The sequence below is a fragment of the Monodelphis domestica genome, chromosome 2 (genome assembly GCF_027887165.1).
Source record: "Monodelphis domestica isolate mMonDom1 chromosome 2, mMonDom1.pri, whole genome shotgun sequence".
In the NCBI taxonomy this organism is placed as follows: Eukaryota; Metazoa; Chordata; class Mammalia; order Didelphimorphia; family Didelphidae; genus Monodelphis; species Monodelphis domestica.
In genome coordinates this window covers 64,509,676-64,526,245 of record NC_077228.1, presented here as the reverse complement: position 1 = coordinate 64,526,245, position 16,570 = coordinate 64,509,676, and the positions used below count along the sequence as shown (strand labels likewise).

The 16,570-nt window shown below is 37.2% G+C and overlaps 1 pseudogene; it reads right to left on the bottom strand.

Moving 5' to 3' along the window:
- Nucleotides 1-8,606: 8,606 nt before the first annotated feature.
- On the bottom strand, nucleotides 8,607-15,979 carry LOC100619078 (protein disulfide-isomerase-like; annotated as a pseudogene).
- Between the last annotated feature and the right edge of the window lie 591 nt (nucleotides 15,980-16,570).

Genomic DNA, 16,570 nt, shown 5'->3' with positions numbered 1-16,570 from the left:
CTCTACCGGGGGGAGGGGTCCTGGCCTCCCTGAGCTCTGAGGACTCCTGATGGGATTATGTTCAACTGGGTTGGTCTGTTTGTTCCCTGAGGCAAAAACCTCAGGTGAGACTCCAATGGTAGGACCCAGCCATGGGGCTACAGGCTCCCCCTATCTCTCTCCAGCTGCTTACCTGCCTTCAGTGTTGGACGCCCCAAGCCTGGTCCAGGTTGCTTTCAAGGTGCACCCTTCAGAACGGCACCTTTGCTGGCCCTGAGGTTCCCACTGCTGCTGGGGGCTCAGTGCTCTGGATTGGAGGGGAGGGGTCCTGGGACCTTCCTTCTGCCTTCCCCTTAGACCTGAGTGTTCTAGGATTCCAGCTTTTGGGGGGCATACCTTTTGATTTGAGTCCAGAAGGAGGGTTCCTCGCCTCCGTCCTGTTGTTAAGTTTGAATTTCAGTCCCCTAGGAGAATTCACTTTGTGATCAGTAAGGAAGGTTTTTCAGAGGTCTGAACTTTTGCTGCTTCTAAGCTGCCATCTTGACCGGAAGTCCCCCCATTTTGAGGTGTTTTTAAAAGATTGGTTTGGAAGGATTGTCAAAACAGTTTCAGATTTCTCTGCTATCCCTGCTGCCATCTTGGTTCTGCCCCTGGAAAATGTATGTATCTAAATACTTTAATCAACAAAAAAGAAAGCATAGATTAATGAAATTGTTTTACAACTAAACTATACTAGAAAACCAATAAATTAAAACTCTAATAAAAGGCCAAAAAGGGAGGTTCTAAAAATTAAAAAAATAATACTAAATACTCAATTGAGCTAATAAAAAAAGGAGTGGGAATTTTTTTTGAAGAACAAAATCCCAATAAAATAGGCAAACCACTGTGTAATTTTTTTTATAAAAAGAGGAAAACAAGGTGCTAGTAAAAAAAAAGAAAGAATAGAATCAAATTAATAGTATCAAAAATGAAAAGGGCAATATCACCTCTAAAGAAGAGGAAATTAGAGCAATTATTAAGAGCTATTTTCCTCAATTTTATTACAAGAAACATCACACTCTAGTTAAATGGAAGAATATTTACAAAAATGTAAATTGCCCAAATTAACAAAAGAGTAAATAGAATACTTAAATAATCCCATATCAGAAAAAGAAAGTGAACAAGCCATTAAGGAACTCCCTAAGTCATCCCCAGGGCCAGATGGATTCACAAGTAAATTCTATCAAACAATTAACGAATGACTAACCCCAATAATATACAAAGTATTTGACAAAATATGCAAAGGAGTCTTAACAAATTCTTTTTATGACACAAATATGATACTGATTCCTAAGCCAGGAAGACCAAAAACAGTGAAAGAAAACTAGACCAATCTCCATAATGAATATAGCTGTAAAAATTTTAAATAAAACACTAGCAAAGAGACTACAGCAAGTTATCACAAGGATTATTTATTATGAAGAGGTAGGATTTCTACTTGGAATTCAAGGCTGGTTTAATATTAGGGAAACCATCCACATAATTGACTATATCAACAACCAAACTAAAATAAGTCACATGATTATCTCAATAGATGCAGAAAAAGCCACTGACAAAATACAATACCCATTCCTATTGAAAACAATAGAAAATATAGGAATAAAAGGACCTTTCCTTGAAATAATTAATAGTATTTATTTAAAACCATCAGCAAGTATTATCTGCAATGGGGACAAGTAAGAAACCTTCCCAATAAGATTAGAAGCATAAAGCAGGGATGCCCATTATTGCCACTACTATTTAATATCATACTAAAAATGCTAGTGGTAACAATTAGAGAAGAAAAATAAGTTGAAGGGATTAAAGTAGGCAATAAGGAAACCAAACTAATGCTCTTTGCACATGATATGATGGTATATTTAGAGAATCTGAGAAAATCAACTAAAAAGCTAGTGGAAATAATCATGTTAGCAAAGTTGCAGGGTCCAAAATAAATTCACCTAAATTATCAGCATCTCTATATATTTCCAACAAAGCTCAGCTGCAAGAGATAGAGAGAGAAACTCCATTTAAAAACCACTCTAGATGATATAGCCAAGACTTTGCTCACCCAGCATGTGAAGACTGCTTCGGCTGAACAGATGGAAGAAACCAATAAGAAGGTCCAACGGCTGAGATGGCGACGCAGCAAAGCACTGTGGAGTGCTTAGGGCGTGTTGGAGCACAAAGGACAACACGGCCATCCAATGCAGCTGAGGAAGTCTCCAGGTGTAACAATTTTTCTTGCCATTGGACCCAGGCCTCCAACGCCGAGAGAGTGGGACTGTCTCTGTGCAACGACTTTTCCACTTAAATCTCCTTCACACTCATCTATACACCATAGATGAAAACGCACAAAGACAATCATCATCCTCGGTTACCGAGAGACTACTACTACTACTAGATGATATAAAATATTTGGGAATCTATTTGCCAAGACAAACTCAGGAATTGTATGAATACAACTACAAAATACTTTTCACACAAATAAAGCTAGATCTAAACAATTGGGAAAACATTGATTGCCCATGGATAGGACGACCTTCTATAATAAAAATGACAATCCTACCTAAATTAATTTACTTATTCAGTACCATATGTATCAAACTACCAAAAAAACTTTTTTCATAGAATTAGAAAACACTATAACAAAACTCATTACCAGGTTGTAAACTGTACTATGAAGCAGTGATTTTCAGAACATTCTGGTACTGGCTAAGAGATAGAAGGATCGATCAACAGAAAAGACTTGGGATAAATGACCTCAGCAAGATAGTGTTCAATAAACCCAAAGATCCCAGCTTTTGGGACAAGAACCCACTATTTGACAAAAACTACTGGGAAAATTAGAAAACAGTATGGAAAAAATAGATTTAGATCAACATCTCGCATCCTATACCAAGATAAGTTCAAAATGAGTAAATGACCTAAATATAAAGAGGGAAATTATAAATAAATTAGGTGAACACAGAATAGTATACCTGCCAGATCTTTGGGTAGGAAAAGAATTTAAGACCAAGCAAGAGATAGAAAACATTACAAGTTGTAAAATGAATAATTTTGATTTTATTAACTTAAAAGGGTTTTATACAGACAAAACCAATGCAACCCAAAATTAGAAGGGAAGCAACAAACTGGGAAAAAATTTATAACAAAAATCTCTGATAAAGTTCTGATTTCTTAAACTTATAAGGAACTAAGTCATATTTTTAAGAAATCAAAGCCATTCCCCAATTGACAAGTGACCAAGGGATATGAATAGGTGGTTTTTCAGAAACAGAAAACAAAACTATCAATAATCACATGAAAAAGTGTTCTAAATCCCTCCTGATTAGAGAAAAGCAAATCAAAACAACTCTGAGATACTACCTCACACCTAGCAGATTGACCAATATGACAGTAAGAGAAAATAATAAATATTGGAGGGAATGTGGCAAAATTGGGACACTAATGCATTGCTGGTGGCATTGTGAATTGATCCAACCATTCTGGAGGGCAATTTGGAATTTTGCCTAAAGGACTTCAAAAGAATGTATGCCTTTTGATCCAGCAATACCACTACTGCGTTTGTATCCCAAAGAGATAATGAAAAATGTTTGCATAAAAATATTTATAACCCCACTCGTTGTAGTGGCAAAAAATTGAAAAATGAGGGTGTGTCCCTTGATTGGGGAATGGCTGAACAAATTGTGGCATATGATGATGATGGAATACTATTGTGCTATAAGGAATGATAAACTGCTTCATTTTTATATGAACTGGAAAGACCTCCATGAACTGATGTGGAGTGAAAGGAGCAGAACCAGGAGAACATTGAACACAGTAACTGAAACATTGTGGGACAATCAAATGTAATAGACTTTGCTACTAGTAGCAATGCAATGATACAGGACAATCCTGAGGGCGTTATGAGAAAAAACACTATCCACATTGAGAAAAAGAACTGCAAGAATAGAAACACAGAAGAAAAACATATGATTTATCATTTGCTTATATGGATATAGGATGTGGGGTTTTGATTTTTAAAAGATTACTATAAAAATGAATAATATGGAGTATTGAGTGATAATACATGTATAATCCCGTGGCATTACTTGTTGGCTTCTGGAGGGCAGAGGGAAAAGGAAAGGGAAAGAACATGAATCATATAAGAATGGAAAAATACTTAAAAATAAATAAATAATTAAATAAAAAGAAGTTTAGCCAAAAAGGGCAAGAGAGATATAGGATGTTAGCTAATGACCAGGGTCAGATTAAGTGAGGGTTTCTTAAGGACAAGAAGAGATTTAGGCATGTTTACAGGTAGTAAGAAAGGAGCCAGTATATAGGGACATGCTGGAGAAGAAATTGTTTTTAAGATGCAAGACAAAATAAGTGACTATTAATTCCAAATATTTTGTTTGCTAGATTTTACATTAGAGACTGAACACAAGACTATACCTTATCAAAATATAGCTTATATCACTCACACATATACACATTCACACAAAAATGTAGAAACAATCAACACTAGAGCTGTTGAGAAAAATTCCTTCAACTCCCACATCCTGTTGCACTCTTATCCTTCCCAGAACTGTAACTTAAAAAAAAAGAATCTTGGATTGGTGGTAACCAAAGAGTTATTTCCCTGCACAAAAACTTTATAATTCTAGGAAGCTTTTAACTCTATGTTTGGAAGTGGCCTCTCTCCTGTGAGGCCTTTTATGTTAAAAGCACTTTTCCTCATTCAAATCCCCTGTTAAAACCAGAAAATAAATGTTGAAGTCACTGTTTTGAGTATATTTGGAAAATATTCCTGATCAAGATAATTCTGTTAGAGAAGATTATGTGGGATGAGAATTTGGTCTCAATGTTAAAAATAGCTAATTTCATTTGATCGTTTTTATAATTAGAATTAAGAAAATGTATTTATGTAATATATCCATATAATCTATTTAGATTTTATTTAACCTACAAACACTTACTACACACCTTCTATGTAAAAGACCACATTAAGGTATATTATAATCTTTGGTATTAAAAAGAAATAAACTTATAAATATAAAATTTTAAAGTTTGATTGACCTTCCCAAAGAAAAAGACCCCTGACCATCTTTTCTAGTCCTTCATTAAATTCATTGACCAATTGTACTGGAAATGAGGTATGATTAGTCTAAGGAAGGAGATGATTGATATCATGTGCATCTTGGTTTAACTTTCCCATTTGATTCTATAAAACTGGGGTGGGTCAAGAATTTAGATGTAAGAGAAGATTTGTAAGATTTGAAGAGAGAAGCAGTTCTGGCAAGCTCGATGGGGGAAGGGCAGGAAGGAGAGAGAATTCTGAGAAAAGGAGAGGAAGTGAGCTGATCTGGACAGTTGGAAAGATTCTTCTCTCTGTGAAGCTACCAGGAAGGTGGACTGGGCGGATCTCTGAACAGCACGCATCTCCTCCTGTGAAATCTTGACCCACTACCCCAAGAAGACAACTAAGCAAATAGGACTTCAACTGGAAGCTGTTCACTAGAAGAAAGATTTCCTCCAGATCCCCTTAAGTACTGGACTGGTTACAGTTGCCAAGGCAACTAGAGAGCCAGGGCTTCTTCACTAACTGAGCCCAGGGTGTCAGATCAGCAAAGCCTGATCTGCCAGACTTTGGGGAGAAGGGGGTTCAGTTAGTCTAGGGACCTTCTTCCCTTCTGCCTCATTCCTAAACTCATCTGCCCTATCCCTTGCCTTGTTCCCTTAGAATAGAACAATTTTTAATAAGAACAAATGACTGACTCCATCACATCTAGAGAGAGAGACTTGAGGTTGGGGGGAGGGAAGTGACATTCCTCTCCCCAGAGAGAGAGAAACAAAGGGTATCAAGCCTGTTTAGCCAAGAGGTCTCTGAGGGTACAGAAGTTAAGGTCTTGAAAGGCAACCAGAGTGGGGTTTGTCAGGGAGAGCTCAGAGGGAAGACAATCCATCCTCTCTCTCTCTATTTGACTCTACTCCATCTTTACCTCACTCTGACCCTGACCTAGCAGGGAGGGAAGACTATTCTCTTCCTGCCCTTGTATTACAGTTATATTACAGAGCGATACAGGCTAGAAGTGTTAGGAACCATAAGAAGTGCAAGGGACTCAAAGTAAGAACATCTGGTTTCATAGCTGAACCCTGACATTTACTAAGCTATTGTGATTATGGTCAAATCATTTAATATTTCTCAGCCTCAGTTTCCCCATTTGTACATTGCAGACAGTAATACTTGCACTTCCTACTTTAAAAGCTTGATGTAAGGAAAGTACTTTGTAAACCTCAAATTACTATAGCAAAGTAAATTAGGACTTAATAATTTTTATTCTCTGGCCATTTGCCCCCTGGCTATTCCAGAAGAACCTTGTAGCTTTTTCTTAATTCTCTCTCAGCTATATTGAGGAAACATAAACTTTCATCTCTTCTTATTATCAAAAAATGTAATAACCCATGTAAGGTATTTTGGGGCCATAAAGTGATAGATACACAGCTGCTAGTTGCTATTATTATTATTATATATAAAAAGTAGCCAGCATTATTCTCTGTTTGTGACATTTAGTGAACCCACAACCCTAACTCTTTTTTTTTTAATTGAAACTCTTACCTTCCGTCTTGGAGTCAATACTGTGTATTGGCTCCAAGGCAGAAGAGTGGTAAGGGCTAGGCAATGGGGGTCAAGTGACTTGCCCAGGGTCACACAGCTGGGAAGTGTCTGAGGCTAGATTTGAACCTAGGACCTCCCGTCTCTAGGCCTGGTTCTCAATCCACTGAGCTACCCAGCTGCCCCCTAACCCTAACTCTTTTTCATGACTATCACCAGACATATTCTAAAGTTCCAGAATTTGGTTTATTAAAATAACTCCTTAAGAGGCTTCTTTATCACTAACCTCTATTCCCTTTAATCTATGCTACATATAATTTGATCTAAAGCCTTCAACAGATTCATGCTTACCTGAAAGATAAAATCCATTCTCCTTGCCATTCTATACTATTCAAGGAACTCCTCAACCTGATTCTAACTTTTCTTTGCAATTTTATGTTCATACTCCCACACTCCGACTAGAGCCATTTGACCCAGATTGTTTCCCTATTGGTTTCCTAATTCTGTTCCTTTACTTATACTGTACTGGTGTTTTTTTCCTTTTATTTATATTAAAATTTTTTAAAATTTATAATATTTTTCCATGGTTACATGATTCATGATTTCCCCCCAACCCCAGCTCTTTTCTCCCCCCTTCCTGAAGCTGACAAGAAGTTCCACTGGAGTACACATATGTATCATTGTTCAAAACCTATTTCAAAGTTATTCATATTTGCTGTAGAACGGTTCTTTAACATCAAAACCCTTATCATATCCCTATTGAACTATGTGATTGATCATATGTTTTTCTTCTGCATTTATGTTTCCACAGTTCTTTCTCTGGATGTGGATAGCATTCTTTCTCATAAATTCCTCTGGATTGTCCTGGGTCATTGCATTGCTTCTAGTAGAGAAGGCCATTACAGTCAATGGTACCATAATGTATCAGCCTCTGTGTATAATGTTCTCCTGGTTCTGCTCCTTTCACTCTGCATCAATTCCTAGAGGTCTTTCTAGTTCACATGGAATTCCTCCAGTTCATTATTCCTTTGAGCACAATAATATTCTATCATCATCATATACCAGAATTTATTCATCCATTCTCCAATTGATGGACATTCCCTCATTTTCCATTTTTTTTTGCCACCACAAAGAGCATGATTATAAATATTTTTGTACAAGCCTTTTTCCTTATTATCTCTTTGGGGGTACAAACTTAGCAGTAGTATGGTTGGATCAAAGGGCAGGCATTCTTTTTTTTATTTTATTAAAATTTCAACTTTATTTGGCCAATGTGTTCAGTTCCAACATTATGGTGGAAATGCTTAAAGTGTTATCAAGTCTGATTGAGCGCAAACAGCCTTGGCCCACCTCCACACAACTTCCCTACCCAATACCCAATAATCATAAGTGTCCTGGTTTACTGCATCAAGTAGACTTTGGAGCCCATCTTGTATACTTGGAAAAGAATCCAACATTCACAGAGCAATGCACCAGAAAACCCTGTATCATACATATCATACAAAACCCTGTATCATAACAGGGAAGAGGGTGGTACTACTTCTGGATCTAGTCTAAATAGGGGAGCAGAAACTACCTTTTCCCCTTCACCAATGATTGTTGTTATAAAAAACAAATGATGGCATAGTCCTATCCACCTCCAGAGCATTTTAAAAGTGTCTTTAAAGCAAAATACAAGGACATTCAGCCATGCTAACACTGGTATGAAGGGAAAGAGTCTGTCCTTGCATTTAGCTTAGTGGTTGCTCCTCCCCAAACTGAGGAAAGGTTGATTCCAGGGAGGACTAGCTAAAAGGTGAGTGACATTGCTATTTGACACCCTGACATGTAGTTGAAATATCAAATGTGTTTTTTAAAAAAGGGATGACATGAACCTTTGTAGGAGATATTATCAGTATGGCAGACACTAAAATGATTTAGTAATGACAACAGCACTCATGCTTTTAACTTTACAATCCACTTCAAACCAAAAAAAAAAATGTACCAAAAAAGTATATCACACCACCCCCACCCCTTCCCCTGAAAGAACAGGAGGCTTACCAAATGATCTGGGCTATTAAAGGTAACTCACTTTTCAAAAATTGAAAAGCAAAAAGGAAAGAACATTTGAATTTACTTACATGTTAGAATGAAATGTTACTTTTTTTTTTTAACAATTCCTGGATTTTCAATCAAGACACTCCTTCAGTTGTTAATCTTACAAGTTTCCAGATGCATTTGCTGCTTGGTTGGAGCAGCCCATAATGTAGTGTCTTATTTTTGGGATGTGTCAACTTAGTTCTCCACTTTACAATTCATCTTTTGGAGCTGTCTGATCATCATCTTCCATATCTGGCTCTTCAGCTTCTTCCAAATCTTATAGATCATCATCATCCCCTGACCCATCTTGTCCACCACTCTCCAGGAACTTTTTGAAACCTTCTAGTGTTCTCTCTCCATTTTAATCAATTACCGTTCAGTCAGTACTTGCAGGGAAGAACTTTAACGTAGAGAAACGGTGAACCTTAACTGCCTCTACTTCATTAGCTGTTGAGTCCATCTTGGCAATGACTATACTTTCATGATCCTTATAAGCCTCTCCCAATTTTTCCCAAATGGGAGCCAGCTGTTTGCAGTGACCACATCAGGGAGCATAAAATTCCACAAAGACATTCTTTTTTTCATCAAAAGCAACTTCCTCAAAGTTCTTCCCAACTAGTACTTTAACAGGCTGCTCGTCCCAGTCATCAGGTAGGTCCTGGCTCATTAAATGAGGCTTGACTTTGCCCTCCAAAAATCGGTCACAGAATTCTTTTATCTTTTCTGCTGTTAATTCATCTGACTCAGGCTTGTACTTGGTCATCTCCTCTTCCAAAGTGATGAGACGGACAGCTGGGCATTCCTCTTTCTTTAAGCCAAAGAACTCAAGGATCCTCTGGTTGTCAGTGTGGTCACTATCAATGAAGATAAATAGGATCTTCCCTTTGAAGCTTTCTGCTGCTTTTTTGAAGTTACTCAGTTTGTCATCATAGTCAGAAACACTCTTTGGCAGGAACAGCAGAATATGAGTCTTGATTTCACCTCCAAAAAATTGGGGGCTCTGTGAACTCAATGATTAAGGGCAGCCGATGATAATTAACAAAATTCATTAGGTTCTCCTTGGTAATCTCTCCATCATAGTTGTTTCTACCTTCATCAAACTTCTTAAGGAGGATAATGCCATCTTTATCCATTTGATATTTGGAATACACATCACTGTTGGAAGAAATTCCAAATGGGATATCATCGATGGACTCTGCAGCCAATGTGAACTTTTTGACAGATTCTGAATCTACATCTTTGAATAAACCAATAACAGCAACTTCACTGGAATCCACCAAGGACTCAGCAGCAGCAACATCTCCCAGGACAGTGACCGCTGGACTAGTCCGTTTCTTCAGCCAGTTCACAATGTCTTCAGCTTCTCTACCAGCTGTATACTCTTTAGGAGAAGTTGTATCTCCATTCTTAAAAAATTTGATAGGGTACCCCCAAACCCCATATTGCCATGTGGGATCAGATTCTTCAGTGGCATCTACTTTGGCCAATCTGATTTTAGAACCTTCAGCCTTCAATTTTCCAGCTGCCTTGGCATACTCATGTGCTAGAGCCTTACAGTGGAGCTCCTTTACCAAGGAGCATAGAACTCCACTAGGAGGTACTTGTAGCTCTTCAACGCCTCCCTAAAGTTACTCTTATTCAGAACCAGGATGTCATCCTCTTCCTTAGGGGCCAGTTTCTCTTCAGTGGGGGGGGGGGGGGCGGTGGTAGGCCGAAGGTGCGCAGAAGGGGCTGGTATGAGGAGTGTGGGACTGGAGGTGCTATGGTTACGTCCCTCGGACAAAGAAAAGAGCTGAAGCAGGCAGGCATTCTTTTAAAGCCCTTTGGGCATAGTTCCAAATTTCCCTCCAGAATGGTTGTATCAATTCACAACTCCACCATATGACTCTTTACTGAAATGATCCTTCCTCTTCAAATGCATAAATCCTACTTGTTCTTTAAAGCTTAGTTCAGATTCTGTCTCCTGAAGAAAAACTTTCCTGATCATCTCTGACTCCTTTTAACCTTACCCTACCATGGCCCATTGGAGGAAATAGATAATAAAACTATATTAGTGAGAGACCTCAACTTTCCCCTCTTGGAATTAGATAAATCTAACAAAAAAAATAAACAAGAAAGAAGTGAAACGAGAATAAAAATTTTAGAAAAGTTATATCAGACAGACCTTTGGAGAAAGTTAAATGGGAATAGAAAAAAATATTCCTTTTTTTTCAGCAATGCATGGCACCTGCACAAAAATCAGCCATATGTTAGGGGATAGAAACCTCAAAATCAAATGCAGAAAGGCAGAAGTATTAAATGTATTCTTTTTGGATCACAATGCAATAAAAATTACACTCATCAAAAGTCCATGGAAAGAGAGATTAAGAACTAATTAGAAACACAACAATTTAATCTTAAAGAATAAGTGGGTCAAAAACTAAATCATAGAAGCAATCAACAATTTTGTTAAGGAAAATGATAATTATTAGATAACATACCAAAATTTATGGGATACAACTAAAGTAGTGCTTAGAGAAGATTGTATATATCTAATCACATCAACAAAATTGAGAAATAAGGGATTAATGAATTGAGCATACCACTAAAAAGCTAGAAAAAGAACAAATTAAAACTCTCCAATTACACTTTAAACTGGAAATCCTGAAAATCAAAAGTGAGACTAATAAAATTTAAAGTAAGAAAACAACTGAAACTAATAAATAAAATAAAATTAGTTTTATTAAAAAAACCAATAAAATAAATAAACCATTGGTTAATTTTATTTTAAAAAGGAAAAAAGAAAACCAAATTACCAGTATCAAAAATGAAAAGCATAAACAAACCACCAATAAAGAAGAAATTAAAGTCATTATTAGAAGCTATTTTACCCAATTATATGCTAACAAATCTGACAACCTAAGTGAAATGAATGAATATTTGCAAAGATATAAATTGCCCAGATTAACAGAAGAGGAAACAATACTTAAATTCCATCTCAGTAAAAGAAATTGAGTAAGTCATCAATGAACTTCCTAAGAAAAATATCCAAGTTTAGATGAATTCTACCAAACATCTAAAGACCTATTAATCTCAATTCTATACTAACTATTTGGAAGAATAGCTGAAGGCGGCATCCTGTCAAAATTCTTTTACAACTCAAATATGGTACTGATACCTAAACCAGGAAAAGCTAAAACAGAGAAAGAAAACTATAGGCCAATTAGGCTAATGAATGTTGATCTAAAATTTTTTAATAAGATGCCAGCAAGGAGATTAGAGCAATATATCACAAACATCATATGTTATGACCAGGTGGGATTTGTACCAGGAATGTAGGGCTAACTCAGTATAAGGAAAGCCATCAGTATAATTGACTCCATCAACAATAAAAACAACTAAAATCATATGATTATTTCAATAGGTACAGGAAAAACTCTTGACAAAATTCAATATACATTTCTGTTGAAAACACTAGGGGGGTGGGCAGCTGGGTAGCTCAGTGGATTGAGAACCAGGCCTAAAGATGAGAGGTCCTAGGTTCAAATTTGGCCTCAGACACTTCCCAGCTGTGTGACCCTGGGTAAGTCACTTAACCCCCATTGCCTACCACTCTTCTGCCTTGGAACCAATACACAGTATTGATTCCAAGATGGAAGATAAGGGTTAAAAAAAAAAGAAATGGGGGACTATAGAACTGGCCAGATCACAATGGGAGTGATATAATATGATGAAAAAACTGGTTTCTGGTTTCACCAGTGAAGTGGCCACAGCACTGAATTTAAAGTCAGAATACCTGAGTTTGAATTCTGACTCTATTGCCTGTTAATTGTGTTATTTAGGGTAAGTCACTTAATCTCAGTGAATATCAGTTTCTTCATAAGATTAATGGGTTTCCTGTGAAACTCACAGGGTTATAAAGTTAAGCACTTAATAAATTTCAAAGAACTCAATGCAGAAGAGTTAATTGGTCATATTTCCAATAATGCTTTTAAGGGTTCTCCTGTTTCTTCCCTGAAGGAGCTATTCCTAAAAGAGTGTGCTATTTGCCCACATTAATTTTGCCTATGTATATTTTACTTTCCAAATTAAACTGTAAAGTATTTGAAGGCACTATGTGTCTTATGTAACATCCCATAACTCACAATGTATAGCATAGAGCATTGAACAGTTGAGGCTCAGTAAATGGTTGTTGAGTATGAAGGCACAGGGCAATCCAAGATGAAGATTTAAGTCATCAACAATATTCACATGTGAGAACTTAGAAAATTAGAGACATGATTACAGGAAAGAGTACAATATTAAATGTGGCATGGAAAATTCCCCCACGCTGGAGCCAACCTATTCTCACATCCTGTGCCAAGTAGGCAATTCTGAATGATAGGAAGAACTGATACATGGAAATCTCAGGAAAAGGTTTTCCTATCTGGAGCTATCTTGACCTGACATATTTCCAAGAGGTCTTGAGGTCATGACATTTCTGTGATGACTCTTTGCCCAAATCTCAGACTAACAACAACAACAAAAACCCCAACTAGATTATATTCCTAAATCATGGTAGCAATGACTGTGAAGATCTAGGATTCTCTTCTGAACAGTTTAGATGTAAGAGAATCACAGATCTTCAGAATCATGAGATCTTGAAACTAGATGTTTTAACCTGTAACTGAATAATAATTGACTTTACAATTTGGAATAATGCCCAAAGAGCTATAAAACTATGCATACTCTGATCCAGCAGGGATCCACTACTACATATGCGTCCCATAGAGATTTTAAAAAGGTGGACAGGGGAGGTGGGAAAGGACCTCTCCCAAATAGTTGCAGCAGCTCTTTTTGTGGTGGCAAAGAATTGGAAACTGAGGGGTTGCTCATCAATTGGGGAATAGCTGAACAAGTTGTGACATATGATTATAATGGGATACTATTGTGTTAAAAGAAATGATGAGAAGGATTTCAGAAAAACCTGGAAAGACCTATATGAATTGATGCAGAGTGAAATGAGCAAAATTAGGAGAACATTATGCATAGCAACAGCAATAATGTGTGGTGAACAACTATGAGTGACTTAGCTATTCTCAGCATACAACGAGCCAGGATAATCTCAAAGGGTTTATGGTATAAAAATGCTATCCACCTCCAGAGAAGGAACTGATGGAGTCTGAATGCAGACGAAAACAGACTACTCTTCACTTTATTTTCTTCATTTTTTTAATGTCTCCTACAACATGATGAATATGGAAATATATTTTGTATGATAACCTATGTATAACCAATAGTCAACTGCTTACTATCTGGATGTGAGAAAGGGAGGGAAGGAGAAAATGTGGAAATCACAATGTTAGAAAATGAATGCCAGGGGGCAGCTGGGTGGCTCATTGGATTGAGAGCCAGGTGAAGAGATGAGAGTTTCTGGGTTCAAATTCGACCTCAGACATTTCCTAGTGTGTGACTCTGGGCAAGTCACTTACCCCCCATTGCCTAGCCCTTACCACTCTTCTGCCTTGGAACCAATGCACAGTATTGATTCCAAGATGGAGGGTAAGGGTTTTTATTTTTTTAAAAAAGGATGCCAAAAATTGTTTTTACATGTAATTGGGAAATAAAACATTACTGAAAGCTTGTCAAAATAATAATAATAATAATAATAATAATAAGAAGAAGAAGAAGAAGAAGAAGAAGAAAAAGAAGATTCTACATCATACCCTGAAAGTTGTCATTCAGCCTTTACTTGAAAATTTCCTCTAAGGAGAAACTCACTTCCCAAGACAGTTCATTCTACTTTTGCACAGCTCTAATTGTTAAATGTTTATATCAAGCCTAAATTTTCTTTTCCGCAAGCTCCCAGAGGTCTTCCTTCTGGAGCAAGGTAGAATATTTAATCTTGTATCTTTATCATATCCCTTCATACACTTGATTGCAGTTATCACATCCCTCTAATCCTTCTGGTTTCTTGGATAAATACCCATAATTACTTCAATTCTCATGTCATGGTTTTCTTCTGGATATTTTCTAGTTCACCAGTGTTAAGCTAAATGTCTCCTCTTTGTTCCCCTCTTCTTTACCTTCTCCTTAGGTATAGTCGATGCCATTACACATGATTTTTTGACCCTATTGTTTGGCCCCACTGATGTCCTGCCCTTATCCCCCTTGGGAATTGGAGATGGTTATGTCGGGAATTAGTCGGAAATTAACAATAAGGAAAGAGACAACAAACTTGGGAGAAAAGGGTGTGATCTCCACACAGTATCTTGTGACAGAGACCCAAAAAGAGTAAACGGGAAGCAGCTATAAGGTCAGAGTTAAAAATCTACAGTGGCAACAGAACTAAACATCCAGGCTGAGGGTCAACAATAGAGTTAGGGCAAGAAAATGCCACAGAGTGGGAAGCATAGGCGCATAATGGCTTTTGTTTCATGCAATGAACTTGGAGAGGAAAGGGCAAATGGAAAGTTAGAGGGATGTGAATTTGTGGTCAGAGAAACTGGATTCAGACATCAACTTTACTATTGATTTACCTGTATAAGTTAATTCACCTCTTTAGGCTTGCATTTCCTCATTTGTAAATTGAGGGAGTTGGACTGAGTGGTCTCAAAGGTTCCTTCCAGCTCTCAATTCTATGACAATGAGGCCTTCTCCTCAGTCAGCTCAACACTAGGATGCTATAGGATCAGACAACTAAGGACCGATGAGGATGCTGATGCTGATGTGGTAGGAAGCTGTGACAACTCTTACTCTGATGTTCTTTCTATATATGATCTCTGTTTAGTTGGAAGGGCATCAACTAGATGACTCCTTGAGGCTTATTTTAGTGGTCCTGAGATTCTTTGATTTACATATAATAATAACAGCTAGCATTATATAGAATTTTAAGGCTTGCAAAGTGCTTTACAAATATTAGCTCATTTGATCCTCACAATAACCGTAGGAGGAAGGTACTATTATCATCTCCATTTTACAGATGAGGAAAATGAGCAAGAGACAGAGCTTAAGTAACTTGCCTAGTGGCACATATCTAGTAAGTGTTTGAGCCTCAGTGTTTTTTAATCCTTATTTTCTGTCCCAGTAACAACTCTAAGACAGAAGGCTAGATAGACAAATGGGGGATAAATGACTTGCCCAGGGTCATATAGCTGGGAAGTGTCTGCGGCCAGATTGAACCTAGGTCCTCTCAAGTCCAAGCCTGGTGATCTATTCACTGTGCCACCTAGATGCTCCCAGGTTTGAGGCTGAATTTTAACTAACAGGCTGTACAATGCAGACAAAAGAGATATTAGCTTTTTTCTGTTTGGTTCCAGTAAGAACTGAGACCAGAAAACCCATGCTTAATAATAATAATAATAACAGCTAATATTTATTAAGTATTTTTTTCAATTTTCAAATATTTTATAGAAGATAAAGGACAAATTTTAGTTCAGTATAAGGAAAGATTTCATAGGACTTTTTTGAAAATTAACTGGACTCCTTTGGGATATTTTTTTGGGGTTTCTTTTATTAGAGATGTCCAAATAAAAACTGGGTGGCTACTTTGTCAGGGATGTTTTGGAAAGTACTCATCACTGAGCAAGGTGTAATGATTTTTGAGGTCTCTCATAATTTGGGATTCTGTAATTCTTTGGGTCATTTCTTCTAGTTGAAGATTAATTGTTTGAATCCCAGACTGTCTAAGGTTAGAGCTATCCCTTTGTGCCAAGCCTAGAAAAAAGGCTATAAATTTAAAGGTAGATCTCTTTATTTTACACATGAAGAAAATGAGGCAACAAGAGACTCAAGTGACTTTTCCAAGGTCATGCAGGTAATAAATGAAACAAGTGAAATTTGAATCTAGGTCCTCTAAATTCCAAATGAGTGTTTTTACCGCTGTACCACCTTTGCAAAGTTGAATTTTTGGCTCCTTTTTGGGGAGAGAACCAA